The 17084-nt window shown below is 44.7% G+C and overlaps 1 protein-coding gene across 1 annotated transcript in view; it reads right to left on the bottom strand.

Annotated features, from left to right (window-relative positions):
• The window catches only part of KLF3 (KLF transcription factor 3), a 43869-nt gene extending 28469 nt beyond the window's left edge, over positions 1–15400 (bottom strand). The window contains exon 1 of the mRNA XM_083630739.1: positions 14754–15400. The gene's annotated coding sequence lies outside the window, so the exon portion shown is untranslated. The remainder of the gene's footprint in view (positions 1–14753) is intronic.
• Positions 15401–17084: the final 1684 nt, after the last annotated feature.

Below are 17084 nucleotides of genomic sequence, written 5' to 3'. Positions count from 1 at the left end.
GTGTGTGTGTGTTAACAAGCCACACAGTTTTATTTTCCAGCCTCCTCCCAGCTGCTCCACCCTCTGGACTTTTGCCAAGGCAACTCGACTTGTCCAAACAGGACACACTTTGATAAAATTTTCGCTCACACCCTGTCCTTCGGTGAGGCTAGTGAAGCAATTGATTTCTCCATGCAAATAAGGACAGGTGCACAGTTAAAAGTCCAAGCAAACTTCTAAGGCACTTCCTGGAACTGTAACCTACTAGAAGAGAGAGCGTGTGCCAAGGAACCTGGATAAGGGAAATATAATTCATGCACTTGATTTAAAAAAGATTAATCTTCCGACGGAGTCAGGACACGACCCAGGCAAAGTTAAGTACTTTGGAGCATGCTCTGACTTTTCCAGCATAGAGATCCTATTGATTTCAGCAGCTGAGATTTCAACAAGATGTGTTATGTCTCATTAATTTCAACGGAGAGTTGGACTCAAATGGAATTTACTCCTGAGGAGGCTTATTTAAGATTGCACTGTTAAAATGCTCCAGACATATCTTCATGTTGTTGTTGCTATTTATATAACATCCTATACCCATAGATCTCAGGGTATATACAAAACACAAAATACACAACACAAAATACACAATTGAGACAAAGACAACTCAATAATCCCCCTCTATTTTGCTTCATCAAGTCTCTGTTTGTTTGTTTCTTCCTGCGTGCATCAGCTTGGCTCCAAGCTACCTGAAAAGCTTGCTTTCTCCCACAGGCAGCTACCCATCCTTTAAGATCTGTAGAGGGGGGACTTTACGGGGGCTGCTGCCTTCTAGCAGCACAGCACACAACAGGGCTTTTCCCGTGGTAGCCCCCTGTATCTGCAACTCCCTGCCCTGAGAGGTTAGAGGGCTTTCTCCCTCCTTGTCTATACAATACCTGCAGATGTTGAAGAACCTTTTTGCAACAGCTTTTGGTTTTACTGCTTGTTAGAATGGGTGTGTCTCTTTGCAGAAAAAAATATGCTCCCTTAGGTTTTATGCTGTCCTAATGCTGTGTTATTTTGCTGTAGTGTAGTTGACCACAACACAATTTGGCCGACACAGATGCCAGCCCTACACCAAGTCTACTCAGGCAACATTATTTATTACAGGACCTAATTAGGTCGTCCACATCATCAGGAGTCCATTTGCCTGCGAATATTCCAGTGTGAAATATACAATCACCTGCTGAGAGCACCTTTTGCATTACACATTGGACAAGCAGACAAGTCTCTACGCAAAAGAATAGATGGACACAAATCCAGCATGAAAAATGGAAATATTGAGAAACCAGTGGGGGGTTATTTCAGCCTCCCAGGACACTGTGATCTTAAGTTGACCACATCGGAAACCAAGAAACTTCAAAACGCATCGTGAAATTGCTGGATTACAATACATCAAGAGGTTCAGTGCCATCACATGTGGACTGAACTGGCACAACATATATTTTTAATCACACTCCCAAGTATTAAGTGGCCTACCAATGCCAACACACAAACATAATTTTATTTTTATGCTGTCTTTCCACAGTTCAAACCATGTTCAATGCAGCTTACAGAATGGAGAGAAAAAACACACAACTGCAACATAACAAAAGCAGTCATTAGCAAGAAATAAACGTTAAAAAATACACAACCCAGCTCAACCATTTCCGCATAAATCATCACAAGATCTAAAATAAAGATACAAAACAACCAACAGCAATGACCCCCTGCCAACAAAACCCTCCAAGCAAGACCCCCAACCCAGCACGTCCGACTCATCAACAAATATGAATGACCTGCTTTAATAACAGTTATCCCTTTCTCTACTTGTCTACATTTCATTTCCTTCTGATCTGTCTGCTTGCAAGTCTCTCCCTCTTTAAATTTAGGTAACACTTCATAAATCTGATGAAGATGACAATAGTCATGAAGACTTATTCCATAGCAAAGTGGTTAGCCTTTAAGATGCCAGAAGGCTCTTCCTTTCCTTCTTCAATTTGTTCTAGAACATATACATTCTTCAAAAATGCTGATGGTCTCTAAATGCACAAACCTTTAAATGCTCTGATCAGGCTTATTTAGTAGCATTGTAAATGGTCTGCTACACACGGGAAGAAAATTCAGGACAACCACAAGGAGACACAATCTTTTTAAGTATGTGGCAGAGCCTGCTTCTAGGAAAGGAGCCAGACATAGCAGAATAGAACGCAGAGATCCAGCATCTACACATTTCAAGGCTATTCACCATTCATGGCTTGGTCCATACTATGTGGAAGAGGAATGCTGAAAAACTCGCCTTAATCGGCATTTCCTCATGTAAGCAGGGATAAAGAAAATATCTTCCAATGGTGCTGGGAGGTTCCACTTATGGTTTTAAAAACTCGTGCCCCAAGTGCTGATGGAAGAACTTAATTTGGGCTTCATAAACTCTTCTGAAGTTTCAAAACTCCTAACACCTGCTTCCACTATCTCCGGGTTCTTATATCTCTAAGGCTACAATTCCAAGAAGTGTTCCAGGAAGTAAGAGTGCTTCCAGAATGACGACTTCCAGAGCTACCTAGGCTCTGCAATTCTGGGTCACTGCACTTGTTGAAACCATGTCTTTTTGCAAAGAATGAAGAATGGTGCTACAATCTACACTTGCAGAGATTGTGCTTCTGTTCCACCCCTTTAAAAAAGTAAACTTTTTTTTGGCGGGGGTGGGAGGGATTCCAAAGAAACGGAAGACCATAGAAGAACAGCAATTTTATAAATGAGTGGACACAGAACTGAAATAAATACCTTGTGTAGAAGCACCCTAAGTCCCAGTGAAATCAGTAGGATGTATTTATGAATAACTATTTTTAAAACTGGGCTGTATCTTCAGAGGTTAGACCACAATTACGTTTCTTCCTCCTCAGCTGAGAGAAGGCAGTGTCTGCACACTCCCCCCTGCCTATTTGGTGTCCAGGAATGGCCCCACAGAAATCAGACAAAGAGGAAAAACAGGTTAGGATTCCAACTAATCCTACCCAAGGATATTAGTGTCAAGTCAGTTGAGAAAGCACCACCTTACAACTAGAACTACTACTGTCTCTGGAGGATTAACATATAAACTTTAAAGAGTCAGGACTCACATGAGAGAGGTGGTGTTGTTTTTAAGGTCCTTTTAGCAGCAGACCATTCTATTTCATTTCAATATTTTTCTTAAGAAAAAAAACATTCTATGACCTAAACCCAGCAGTTCATCATATACAGTGGTACCTCGGGTTGAGTACTTAATTCGTTCCGGAGGTCCGTTCTTAACCTGAAACTGTTCTTAACCTGAAGTACCACTTTAGCTAATGGGGCCTCCTGCTGCTGCCACGCCGCTGGAGAACGATTTCTGTTCTCATCCTGAAGCAAAGTTCTTTACCCGAGGTACTATTTCTGGGTTAGCGGAGTCTGTAACCTGAAGCGTATGTAACCTGAAGCGTATGTAACCCGAGGTACCACTGTAGTAACAACAAGCAAAAGCTACCATGTTAGATAGAAAAGCTATTAGAAGTTCTTTTCCACACCAGTAGCAAAAGAAGACTCACAAAATATGAACTTGTTCCTCAGTGGACTGGCCCTACGGATTATGTTTGGCTCTGACTGATGAATCAACTAAAGCTTTAGTTGATTAATATACCCAGTATAAATTGCTGGCACAAAAAATAAAATCTGAGAAATTGGGAGAAAAGCAGGAAATCGCAAAGGACTTTAGTCTGCAACAGGAAAACATGTCACGAAGACCCCACAAGCCTGTATTCATATTTAATGTAGAACAACTTTTAGCGTTACGAATACAAATCTGCTAGCCATATACAGGAATGGTATGGTAAAGAATGTAATAAAGTTGTGATACAGTCAGACTCAGATGCCTAGCTATACTAGTTATTAATTCTACTATGATTTAGCAGTTTCCACTAAAACAAGCCATTGCCCCCATTTTTACATCTAACTAAACTTCACTGAGTGCCTCCTGCCACGGGACAATGTGCTCTCTTATCAGAGCAAACCCTTATCTGCCTTCCTGTCTCAGCGACTTCTTTCAGAGAAACAGAGACACAAAGTTGAGCAAGAAGAAAGAGCAGGCTTCTGAAAACAAGTGAGGTATATATAATGGCATGGCAGTCTTTCCTTTCCAAGCAGAAGCGAAAGAGCAGCTTTTTTAAAGACTCAACTTTTCCCAAAAATAATAATAAAAAAGGACAAAAACATAGGAGATGTGCACTATCTAGCTGCAGTGACTTCAAGGGAATAACACCCAGCCCATAACAGGAGTGCTTCTGTTGAAGGATTCAGACCACCTGGGAAGGGAGCCTTGCAATGAATGATATTCAGGTCTTGGGACAGGCCGGTGAGAAGGAAGAAAAGAAAAAGACCCCTTTCCCACAACATTCTTCAGAATACTTTCCCCAGCCCAGTGGAGTGGGGTGGAAGTTTCTGGAGTGTAAGGAAGTAGAGAGGAGGAGGTTTTAAACCCTGTGATATACAGTGGTACCTTGGGTTAAGTACTTAATTTGTTTCGGAGGTCCGTTCTTAAACTGAAACTGTTCTTAACCTGAAGCACCACTGCTGCTGCGCCGCCAGAGCATGACTTCTGTTCTCACCCTGAAGCAAAGTTCTTAACCTGAGGTACTATTTCTGCGTTAGCGGAGTCTGTAACCTGAAGCGTATGTAACATGAAGTGTATGTAACCCGAGGTACCACTGTACATCCCATTGGCACTCTACTCACCTTGTGGAGACTAGGAGAAGTTAGCAGCCTAAGCAGGTCACTTAAGCATCATAGATTTGTAGAGCTGAACGGACCACCTGCAATGCAGGGACCCTTTCTTTCCTCCCTTTCCTGTCCTCCTCCTTTTAATTTACAAAACACTTGGAGGAAGAGTCCCCCAAGCGTGCAGAAATCCCTACGATATTTTTTGATGGCCCTATTTGGCTTCCAAATTGGGGATCTTTGATAGCAAGCCATATATCATATCATATAATAAAATTACAAATCCCACTAGGCAGGCCTATTAGGTAGCTCTTTGGGCCTCAAAATTCCTATCACAGCTCCCAACCAGGATTTCTATCCCCTAAAAACCCCCACAATCAATCAGTCGCTCTTCTCGACAAGGGAAATATCTGCATTTTTACTCTGGGCACTAAGGCATACATATTAAGCCATGCTTAATAAATCATTGTAGGGCCTGGCCCTTAGGCATCATATGTGTCTTCCGCCTTCTCGGAAGCAAATTTTCCCCTCCCCTCTTAACTGAATTACAGTGGTACCTCAGGTTAAGTACTTAATTCGTTCCAGAGGTCCGTACTTAACCTGAAACTGTTCTTAACCTGAAGCACCACTTTAGCTAATGGGGCCTCCCGCTGCTGCTGCACTGCCAGAGCAGAATTTCTGTTCTCATCCTGAAGCAAAGTTCTTAACCTGAAGCACTATTTCTGGGTTAGCAGAGTCTGTAACCTGAAGCGTATGTAACCTGAAGCGTATGTAACCCAAGGTACCACTATATACACTAGCCAGGATCTGAAACCAGACTTAAAGGTGGTTTTGAACCCTGTTTAAGCAGTAACCCTGGTTTAGTTTAAGACAGTAAGGGTTTTTATCAATATAAGGGCAAAAGATCACCAACAGCCCCCAGTCCTCCACTTTCCCTGCACAGTTTGAGCCCACTCTCCCCCTCCTCCTCCCCCTGCCTGTTTTCCTGCTTTCTGCATTTTTGTGGCCTGGCCCAACCCCGTAACTCTCCAGGAGGAGGAAAAACCAGCTCCCCACCCACCCACTGCAAGCAAATTGCTATAGGAAAAAAAAAAAGGCGTTCAGGTTGGGTGACAAGACCCACCAGCCCTCAAAGCAGCCTTCTTTCCTAGCCAAACACGACACAGTTACATGCACAGGTATTCGCTGCAATCTGCATAAACTGGTTTGTTTCACCCTACACTCACAACCAATCCACTGCAAGCAATTCAAAATATTCACACACCCCAGCCCCACCCCATGTTTACTCAGAATGGTGTCCCTGGCCCAATCAGAACTAATTCAAGGTGCTTTCAACCAATCACATTGCTGGTGCTGCAGTTAAAGAGACAGGAGCTTGGCCAAAAGGCTGCCTTGAAAGCAGCAGGAGGAATAGGCAAGTCAAAGGGAGGGGAGAGAACCGAAAAGATCCAAAAGGCACGGAACAGAAAAGCTCAGCCCACCACCCAGTCTTGCTATTTCTGCTCCATACCACCTCCTTGACACTTTGCCCTCCCCAGTGGCGGACTTTGGTAACATGGCGCCCCAAGCAAGGACAAAATTTGGTGCCCCCACCTCAAAAATATTTCTTATTTTCATAAGAATTCCTTTGGGTATGGTTGCTTTTTTAGGGTTCTTCCTAGTAGGTACCTCAATCAATATAAGCATATTATTATTATTATTATTATTATTATTATTATTATTACACCCCTTCGTCTTGATGCCCAGTTTGGGGGAACCACCCGCACAACCCCTAAATCTAGTGCTGCTCTCCCCCTCCACTGCTAATCTAGCCTCACCACCTCTCTCATCACCCAGTCCCTAGTTTTTCTCTTCCACTCCACCACCACTTAAACACTGTTGTCTGTGTCAAGTGTATACAGTGGTACCTCTGGATGCGAACGAGATCCGTTCCGGAGCCCTGTTCGTATCCTGAGTAGAACGCAACCCCCGACTGCGCGTCTGTGAGTCGCGATTCACTGCTTCTGCGCATGACGTTATTTTGAGTGTCTGCGCATGTGCGAGTGCCGAAACCTAGAAGTAACACGTTCCGTTACTTCTGGGTCGCCGCGGAGAGTAACCCAAAAACGCTCAACCTGAAGCATATTTAACTGGAGGTATGACTGTACTTGTGTGTGCCTCTGGAGTCAAGTATGCTCTGCCTAGGGTGACCTGTGGCTCCACCTGCTGCTAGCTGGTCTCTTGGTGCACTATGTCCCCTTTGCCCAGCCAGCTCCAGTGCAAAGCTGCCGCCACTATTGCCAACATATCAATATAACCCTTGTGGTTAAGGAGACAGGAGGAGGAAAAATTGCTGTAAATGGGAAGGGCTGGAGATCGGGAGCGCACAGTCCCACGACCACTTGTATGATCTTAACAGAGGTTAAGTGTATGTCTATCGCAACAATATGTGAAATCATTCATGTGAGTTTGGACTTTTGGATCTGAGCAAGATGCGAAAATCAGAAGGGAACATTACACAGATATATGTGAATTGCGAAAAATCAAACCAGGGAAGAGGAGGAAGAAAGATGATGGGTATGGAAAAACGATTAAATAAGCTTTTTTGTGTGTCTCTCTTCAGAGAAGCAATTTGGTCATTCTCTGATGTGCCAAGGCTTTTAAACTACATGCTCACCGCATGTACCAGACAGTCACACACACATAATTTCCATTATGGCTAACCTTAGTATTTAAAATATGCAGCACTTCTAGCGTTCTGTTTGGCTTACATAACTGTTAGGCTAGCTACCCTTGGAATACATCAACAACTGTTATTAAAAACCCTATAAGGAAGCCCCGGCACTAGACGTAGCCTTAATACAGGCAAGAGTTAAATTTGTTCCTTAACCTTGCCAAAAGTCAAATTATGAATTGGAAGCAATAAACCTTGAAATGAAAACACAAAACTTCAATGCCGGCTACACAGAAGAGTTTCCTGCTGGTTAGAAGCATTGGCTATTACAATAATCTGTCTTTCCAAAATATATGACTTAATTATAAAGTATGTCTCAGAAATTATGTATCTTTGACTTACAATCAATAGCAAAATCACCTACACTTACAAACATTAGCTTCAAATACCTGATTTTAGTTCATTGCCAAGAACGGTCCTAATAAATAAATATACAAAAGTCCAGTTATTTTTATTTTAAAAAAGAAAAGGCAATGGCAGTGTAACATTAAAGGATGGACCAGGTTGATATGTGATCATTAAAACGATCCACTATGTTTATGTTATGCCTGACTAAAGCATATACAAAATTAGCTACTTCCCAATATCATGGTTGATTAAGTGGATTAAAATAGTGAAGCAAGGCAATAGCCTTCAAATTTCTAAACTCTAAACTTTTTCACTGACCAGTATCCACACTATGGAAGGCACTAGTCAGGTGTAGCCAACGTAGTGCTGTCCAGATGTTGTGTATCTCAACTCCCATCATCCCTGACCAATGTCCATGTTAGCTGAAGGTGTAATCCAAAACAGATGGGAAGTACCAGATTGGCTACCCCTGCGTAGAATTCAGGCGAGAGTCACAGGCTTCATTGCTTATCTGCCTCAAATTTATTTGCCTATAGAAAGCTTATCACATGGGGGACAAAGCATTTTAGCATAACCTTCTCCTCAATATGCTTATAGAAAACGAGCAGAAGGTTCTTTTTAAAAAGGGGAGAGGGCAGGAATGTGTATTTAAATAGGTAACCTCCATCTGCATGAATTGGTATGATCCTAGGAGACTAAAGTACATGTCTTTTCTGAATTTGCAGAGGGCTTATAGTCTAGTATTCCAACCCTTAACACAGTGGACGTATAGAATATACAGTACTAAGCAGACATTCCTTTTTTACACTTGGAGCTGCTCTGATAGCTTGTAAGGTACAGTATTTCAGCTGATGATTTTGTTGGTCTTTATTAACATGATGCACAATTTTAATATTAACCCAATCAGAAATCTAACGTCTTTGCAGGAAAGAAGGTTTTTTGTTTCCTTTTTGCAAATAAAAACTTACCAAAAGATAAGCTTCTGTTATATATACACAAATAAGTTCTTGAAATCCGTACTTCTGAGAAGAAAAAAATGCAAAATACCATAAGTGTATCTCTAAGAAGAATGGGCACAACAACCTAAAGTTACTAAATTTCCCACATTGATCTCAGTTGGAAAGAGCGGGCAACACTTGCTTGAAATTAATGGAACTGAGGGAATATTTAACTTCGGCTAATTGTGCCATATAAGCCCCAATCCAGATCTTATTACATGTCGTTTTTCATGACCAGTTGCACCAGAATGTGGCTGCAGATGTGCAGCTAAATGAGCATCCTGCTGAAAGTAGTATCATGCAGGTAGTAACATCTGCATCCAGATGTATATCCAATTTACATCAATGGCCCCCATTCCAGCAAATGCTAGGCATGCAAAAAGCCTACTTCCATGCACAAACCTCCTTATCTGGGTAAATACAGAATACTAGTTAGCTGTGAAATGATCCATCAGTAGTAAATCCCAATAATAATAATAATAATACAGATGGTCAAAGTTCTCTTTCTGAACTTCCTCTTGGAACATTTTCTTTCTCCCTCTTTCCCTTGTGAATGCAACCTTGATTCCCAGTCGGATACACTATTTCATTCAAACGAAGAATGCTTAGTTTTTCGCATTGCAAAGAGAAATTGCAATTCCCTGCTTCACATGCAGATTAGGAACACTTCCATGATGTGCACAGAGATCTGTTTTACTAGGGTTTTAAGTGAAAAGGCTGGGCAGTCATTTTCCATGAGTGGTTTGGGAAGATGACACACTGCCTTATGGCAGAAGTTAAATTCTGGAGTTAAAATATGGAGTGCCTCCAAACACTATTAATTTCCCAATTCTATGAAACATTTTGCTTTGGGTAGGGGTTAGGCTTCCCCCATCATGCCTAAAATGATGAATGTGAAAGGCTTTGATCACTTGAATGTATTTCACATATTTTAAGTACCATTTTTATCACTACCATGGAGAGGTAAAGCTTAACCAAAACTATGATGTTTCCTAGAAAAAAAACCTTCCAGAACAGATGTTAAATTTACATGCATTAGTGAGTGGTCTGCTTTAAAAAAAAAGAAAAACTTTTAACATTCATGGATTTCAGTGAAACTACTTCCAATTCACACCACTGCTTCCCTCCCCTTCTGAAGTCTCAAAAACCTGTACTTCCCCACTCCCAGCAAGTATCCTTAATTGCGCGCTGTAGCACAGAATGTGGGAGTTTAAATGCTAACACAGGCTCCTTGTGACATAACACAGGCTGCTTAGGCAATTGCTGAGTGTGTAGAGACATGATAATTCGCTGGGTGGAGACTGGGAGTTGTAGGGCAGTGACAAGGGGTTGTGGCTGGGCTACTGATCTACCAGAAAACAGCCCGAAACAGGAAAGAGCACACATATGCTACTTGGAATGTATGACGCAAACCCCAGCCTTGAAACAAAGAACAGGAAACAGCTCTGCTGGCTCGGCTGGAAAGAAAGCGCAGAGAAACATTTGGGTGGCCTTCCCTGACCCCTATATTCATGTGCAGCTGGGATTTAACAAACAAACAAACAAGAAAGCAAAGTGGGTGTAACGTGTAAAGTGCTTGGTCTCTGGGTGTGAAAAAAACAACCTGTCTCTATATCGCAGACCTGCCCTTGACAAACACCAGACTATACGGGACAATATAACCACTGAGATATGAAAGCTGGGAGCTAAATGGCACCTTAAACCTAGGTTATGGGTGCCGCAACCGAATGTCTATAAGAAGAATACAAGGTTGAAAATGAATGAACTGCAGCTAAAATCTCATATTCCTTTTTCACATGATCTAGTCCTCATCTGAAAGCTGCAAACCACAAAGCCATACTTCCCCTGCCCGCCCCCCTAATATTCTTATGAGGGTCCCTTCTCCAGTCCTCAGAGAGTGGCTGGAAGTGGAGAGGCAGAAAAAGGTCCTCCTTTCGCTCCAGCAGTGGGAGTTTTAATCTGAAATCTTAGGCGCAGTACTGCTCCCAGAGCTCAGAAACTGCTCGCATTAATGAAATTCCCTGTTGCAAAATGCGCCCAGAAAAATGGGAGTTTCAAACGCTGACCACAACATGCAATTTCCTTCGCACCCACCCTTTTCAGACAGCTCGGAATAATTAACTCTGGACTTCCCAAGCATTCTCCTTTTTTAAAAAAATTCTGAAATGCAAACACAAACTTTGTTATCAAGGGTTGAGGCGGACTCTTGCTCCCAATAAATTATCCCCCCCCAAAAAAACCCCCCGAAACCAACAGCCATTATTTTATTGCACTTTCTAGCCTCCTTTCTCTACTAGTACAAGATCTCCTTAATATGAGAGGTCACTACAAACAATCTGGAGCTACAATAATAGTGCCTAAAATTTATTGAAAATAAAAGTTGATGCACCAGACAGTAGCCTGGTTTGCATGACATGCAAGCTCAAGTCACAGCTTACCATGGTTCTGCAGGCTGCAAGCAAGTAGAGTGAGGCCACTTTTGCCACCCTGGTCTTTCTGCTGCTGTGCTAACCCATGTCGTGGCTTAGTGTGTCAGCTGAAGCCAGACTCATAGTTTAGTTCTCTCCAGACTAACCATGAGCCGTAATTAAGGTTTGTCCTATGGTTTATGGCTCATGGTTTGCCTATGAGAGCTTGGTCACGAGCCCATGTTTTAATGGGACGCTAAGGCAAACCATGGCTTAGCTCAGCAGCAAACAACCAGGGAGGATCAAAGTGGTGGTTGCACTAAGTGGCATACATTTGCACTAAGTTTAGCATGTTGCATGAGCCAGATCATTGTAAGACGAAAACACCAGGACATACGGCGAGCTTATTTGGATATCCCAATAAACCATGGCTCAATAATGACAAGAATGAGAGTCAGAAAGTCCTGGATGCTGGTTCCATTTAAATGACAAGTTGAGACCGATCAAACAAATGGTGGTTTAAATTTAACCATGGTTTGTTTGAAACAAACCAACCTCAAACCATGGGTTATGAAACTGTCTTTGTTTGAAAGAAAATAAAGTAAAGTTTAATCACATTATAAGATCTGGATGTGATGCTAAAATGCAGTTCATCAAAAGCAAAAACTTCCAACTCCTCTTGGAGTTGGGGGGAGCAAAGGGGAGAGGGGAACCATAAGTGTCCAAGGCTTGCTCCCATCATGATAGCTATGGACCCACAGATGGGCCACAAAAACCTCCAGAAAAATACCAGTTGCCCATTTTATATCTGGTTGATTTCTACATATTATACTACTTTATATGGCATTCATATTTCACATATTATGAACTAGATCAGTAGAACAGGTCATGCAGCCGTCTACTATGCCTGATGCAAGGGCAGAATAAGGATGTCCTATATTCTGTTGACAAGCATCATAACAACCAAGTGCAGATTTGAGTCTCAATCACTAAACTTGCTGCTACAGATTCCTCTTAACACTAGTCTAGTCTCTGTTTGGACCCAAGTTTGGATATGGTTGCTCCTAAAAGACATGCATTTTCTAATCAGAAAATCAGTTTTCAAATTTTCTTCAGAAATAGGCACAAACTCTATTTACCGTGCAATTCTATAATGTTTACTCAGAAGTACCACTGACATCAATGGGGTTTTCTCCAAAGTGAGTGTGCACATAGAATTACAGCCTTAGGGTGGCACAAGTCTGCCCCCTCCGCCAAAGAAATAACATTCTGTGAATGTAACTAGTTTATAATAACTTTGGTGTTTGCAAAAACAGGAAGGCAGAATAGTAGGGCACACTTACAACCAGGTCTTCTATTATTATTATTAATAATAATAATAATATTTATCATACTACACAACTGTCATTCTCAGACATTATCTTGCTTTTTTGTTTATCAGTATAAAATTCAGTCAAAGCAAAAAGTCTGCCTAGATACCTTTGCTTTGGTGAGGAAGGGAATTGGAGAAGAGTTTATCTGAAAGCATTCATATTACAAAACTGACCAACACATTTTAAAGCCTAGCGGCCAAAGTTAGGTTGATGTACATTATTCTAGGTCCAGTTGTTGATCTTAACCAAACCCAAGTCTGGATCATGCAAGCAACTCATTAGGCAAGCTATGGGAAAAGTTCTCAAAACTATGGGAAAAAAGTTACACCGCATTTTTTTGCCTTTTATAGAAAATAACACTTTTGTGGACTCAAAATGTTTCAAAGTACTGCATCTATGCAAGGTTCCGATTTCTCCAACAACCAGACAAAGGTGAGCCCTGTGAACTGTGGCACTTCCTGCCACACACACAAAAGGCCACACACACAACTGTGCAAGAGATGCTGCACACAGACTTCAGTTGAGAGACAACTCAGCATAAGAATAAAAATGGACAAAGTGAGAGTTTATGAATTGCTGCAGTAAGAAGAAAGCTAAATGTTAATCTAAATCGAAGTGAGTTGTCTGGTGAATTTTAGCACAATTTCCTAAATAAAAACTGGGGCTAAAGTTATGTTCCATATGGAAATTAATACAAACATCCAAGATAAGCAGTAATGTTTTAAGCACAAAGAAAGCAACTTTCAGGAAGGAAAGAAGCCAAGTGCTGGTGTCCCTTTCAATTATTCACACTTGAAGTCATGCACAAGACTCTTTTAAAAAAAATTATCGCCAGAACCTAGATGACTTTGGAAAGTGTATGAATGTGTTTTTTAAAAAACAATAATATGGGTATACACTGTTCTCTGTGAGCCATTGAAGATAAAACATGGACAGGCTGCTCAATGCAGTTATTCAGCAAAGCAATTATTCTTGTTGTAAATCAACTGAAAATACACATGACATCTCCATGTCAAGACAAGCATGTAATAGAAAAAAAGCAACAGACTTCATGTTCAAACTTACGTTGTGCACATTAAGTTTTCTTCCCCAAACAGCAACTAGACTGGTGATTGAAACAGATTTATCCCCTTCTTTTTTGGTGGTGGTGGGGACAACCTCTAAACAGTAGAACCTTAAGAGAACTCACATTGCATATCAATGTTACTTGACTAAGTACAGAACCAAAAAAGCTATACAATTATGTTCTCTTCTCTAGCTTGGTATGTAGTGTCTAGAAACGGACATAATTCACACATCTTGATATATGCTTCTCATTTTCCCTTTCTTGCTCCTATGAAGAGATAACAAAAGCAGCAACCCCCTGATCAACTGACACCTTAATTATTTAAATGGCAGTTCTCCAAGGATGTTATGATGCAGGGCTGCCGTTTTGTTTTGAGCATCCTATGCAGCGAAGACCGAAATAACGTTAAGGGAACGCAAAGAGACATGGAGCAACGTCCTTTCCCACTTGGGAGGGAGAAGAAAAGTATCCCGAGTCTAGTTAGCGGCAAACTCTTGTCGAAAGAAAGCAATCCAGTAGCTCCAGGTGTTTTCTTTTTTAAAAAGCCCCTCAGGAAAGCTGCGGCAGATGGGATCTTTGTTCGACGGCTCTCATCCCCAACAGCTCCAAATGACAGGAGGAACGGCTCGTGTTTCAGAAGACGGGGAACAGAAAAGCAAGAGGGAGACACACAAACACGCACCCACCGCAGATCGGGAAAACACACGTGAACGCCAAAGCTGCGGCGTTCCTTCAGCACACGGGGCAGCGGCGACTCCAAATGGCAAGGCGTCTCTCCCCCCCCCTCACCCCCCGGGGGTGGGTCATGGAGACAGATCCCAAGACCACCCCCCTCGCCGCCCCACAACTTTTGCAGCTGCACAAACACTCTGGCCGAAGCGCCCCCAAGTCCCTTGGCCGGGCCGGCGCGTGCGCCCCCGCTTCGCCAAGCAAGAGCGCGCGTCCAGGAGCCTCTCCATTTCCCCCCTCGCTTGAGGAGCAGCTTCCCTCCGGCCTCCCCGCTTCCCCATCCCTTCTCCCAGACACCTCTCGGCCGCCGCCACCACCAGACACGTCGCTTTCCTCAGAGCCGCCGCCGCCGCCGCCGCCACCTTTGCCTCCTCCCCTTCCCTTCGCGCGACTTACTTTTCTCCCCTCTCTTAACTTGTCCAAGAAACCGAGGCGACGACGCCACCGCAAGAAGTTTGCTGCTCGAGTCGGCGGTGCTGTTGTCGTTCTCGTTGGTAGCGGGAAAAACCCTCCTTCCCTCTCTTTTTCCGCCCTCGAGGGGGAAACCCGGGGGTTTCTCTCTCTGCCGCTTGGCCGCAGGGGCGTTTAGTCCGTCGGCGGCGCGTCCGTCTGTCAGCCCGTCGCGCCTCTGCCCTCGCCTTCTGCTCTGTCTCTCTCCTCCTCTTCTTCTTCTTCCCCCCACCAAGCTCCAAGGCAGGCTCCTGGCACTAGGCAGCGCTGTCACATGACGCCGGCGCCGCTCGCTCTGCCAGGCTCCCTTGGCCGGCGGGGTAGCTAAGAGGGCGGGCAGGAGGGAGGGTCAGGGAGGGGCGCGCGAATCACTCAGCCAGCCAGGCGGGCGAGGCAGGCCGGGCGTGTCCCCTCTCCGCCGCGCTGGGGCGGAGGCCTCGGCGCACCGCAACCCGAGTCAGGGGTCGGGGCGAGGCGAGGCGAGGCGCTCGCTGGCACTCCGCCTCCCTCCCTCCCTCCCTGGCGCACAAACAAGTCGGGCGCGCACCGACTCTTCCCTTCCCCCGGGAGGCAGATACGAGAAGGCGGCGCCTCGCACAAGTTGGCCCCTAATTACCCCCCTCCCTCCCTTCCTCCCTCCGAGGACGAGAGAGCGGGAGCCGCCCCGCTGACAAACTCGCCCTTCCAGCTGCGGCGCGCTTCGCCCGCCCGCCCGCTCCCTTCCCTTCCCCGTCTCTTCCTCGTCCCTCGCCGGGGCCAAGAGGCGTGTGCGCCTCTGGCACCCGGCTCGGCAGGGAACGCACGCAACGCGCCCTAGCGCGCGCGCCCGCCCTCCCTGCGAGCGAACCTGCCGCGGCCAAAAGCAGCAGCAGCAGCGACCCCACCCCAAAAGAAAGGCCCGAAGGAAGGAAGGGAGGTGCTCGCTCGCTGACAGAGGAGGAGGGAGGAGGACGAGGCCTCAATTGTCTCGGGCACGAAGCCCAGAGTGGACGGCGCCGGCTTCGCGCGTGGCTCGGTTAGGGCCACGGGCCTGAATGAGGGGTTGTTGTCCTGGTTAGTCAGGGCTCAGCTGGGGCAGCTTGGGGCGTTTTAGGACAGGCGATCTACGTGGCACTTCGGCTTCTGACTTAAAACGCAGCAAGCCAGGGATCGCGTCCAAAGCCGAGGTCGCGTGTAGTCAAAATACACTGGGTGCAGTGGAGGCTGGGATTGCCAAAGTGTCTTTTCCCAGATGCCCTACCCCTTGTTTGTTTTGTTTTTATGCCAAAGCTGAACACGCACAAGTTAAGTGTGTAGAAGTTGCGGGCTTGCTGGGTAATAAACGGGTGCTGCTTTTTAATGGCCCCATAAGCAGCTGCCGGCGGTGGGTCCAGGCCCTTGCATAATTATTCTCTCTGGGGATGTGTTGGCTGCTTGAAAAGTTTGCAGCATAGCCCCCCAACCTGTGGCGAGGCGGTGCTCCCAACCATTGTGCTGTGGCAGAGTTGGGGAGCCCATGGTCCTCCACTTACCAGCCCCAGCCAGAATGGCCAATAGTCTGGGATGCCTGGGATTTCCCAGTGACATTTGGCAAGCTGGATTCACCACCTTTGCAGTAATGACTGGCTACCACCCCAGCCAGTTGCCTGTATGAAGAAGTCGCCAAATGTCACATCTGACAACAACCAGATCCTTCGAAGCTGCATGTAAGCTAGGGTCTTTTATTCCGCATGCTAGGGGCAACTTCTAGGTCAGGATGTCTGAAGATGAAGACCCATGCCTTCTAAAGTGTGGTGGTTCAAGCATCTGTTCCAAGGCAGAGAATGTGTGATCAAGTCACTCCATTAGACTTTAAAGTTCCGATTCCAGAAAATAACCATTGAGCTTTAGAGTGCTCCAAGAGCACTATCAAGTAAATCACAGTGCGCTCCAATAACATCATTGACTCTCCTGGACTTCTCAGAGCCATTGGAACCTGATAGAAATTGTATTCTCCTGGGCTGCCTTGCTCAGATGGGACTAAGGGGCACCATAGTGCGGTTCTGTGCTTTCTGCTGCTTCACCCCATGGCCGCTGGCTTGCAGGCTGCTGCAAGGTCCCATCTTGCCCCGTGTGCTATTTAACATCAACGTTAAATCTCTGGAGCAGCTGAAAATCTGGGGTGTGGTGACATCCAACATGTTTGCAATATTCAGCTCTGTTTCTCCTGTCGTTACAGTCTTGGGATAGCAGTTGAGTTTCTGAACAAGTCTGGGCTGTGGTTCTTGGGGGATGATATTATTTGAGAGTAGGTGTGCA

The sequence above is a fragment of the Podarcis filfolensis genome (assembly GCF_964270895.1).
Source record: "Podarcis filfolensis genome assembly, chromosome: 9".
NCBI classification, from domain to species: domain Eukaryota; kingdom Metazoa; phylum Chordata; class Lepidosauria; order Squamata; family Lacertidae; genus Podarcis; species Podarcis filfolensis.
The sequence above is the reverse complement of the archived record's forward strand: the minus strand, read 5'-3'. Positions and strand labels throughout refer to the sequence as shown.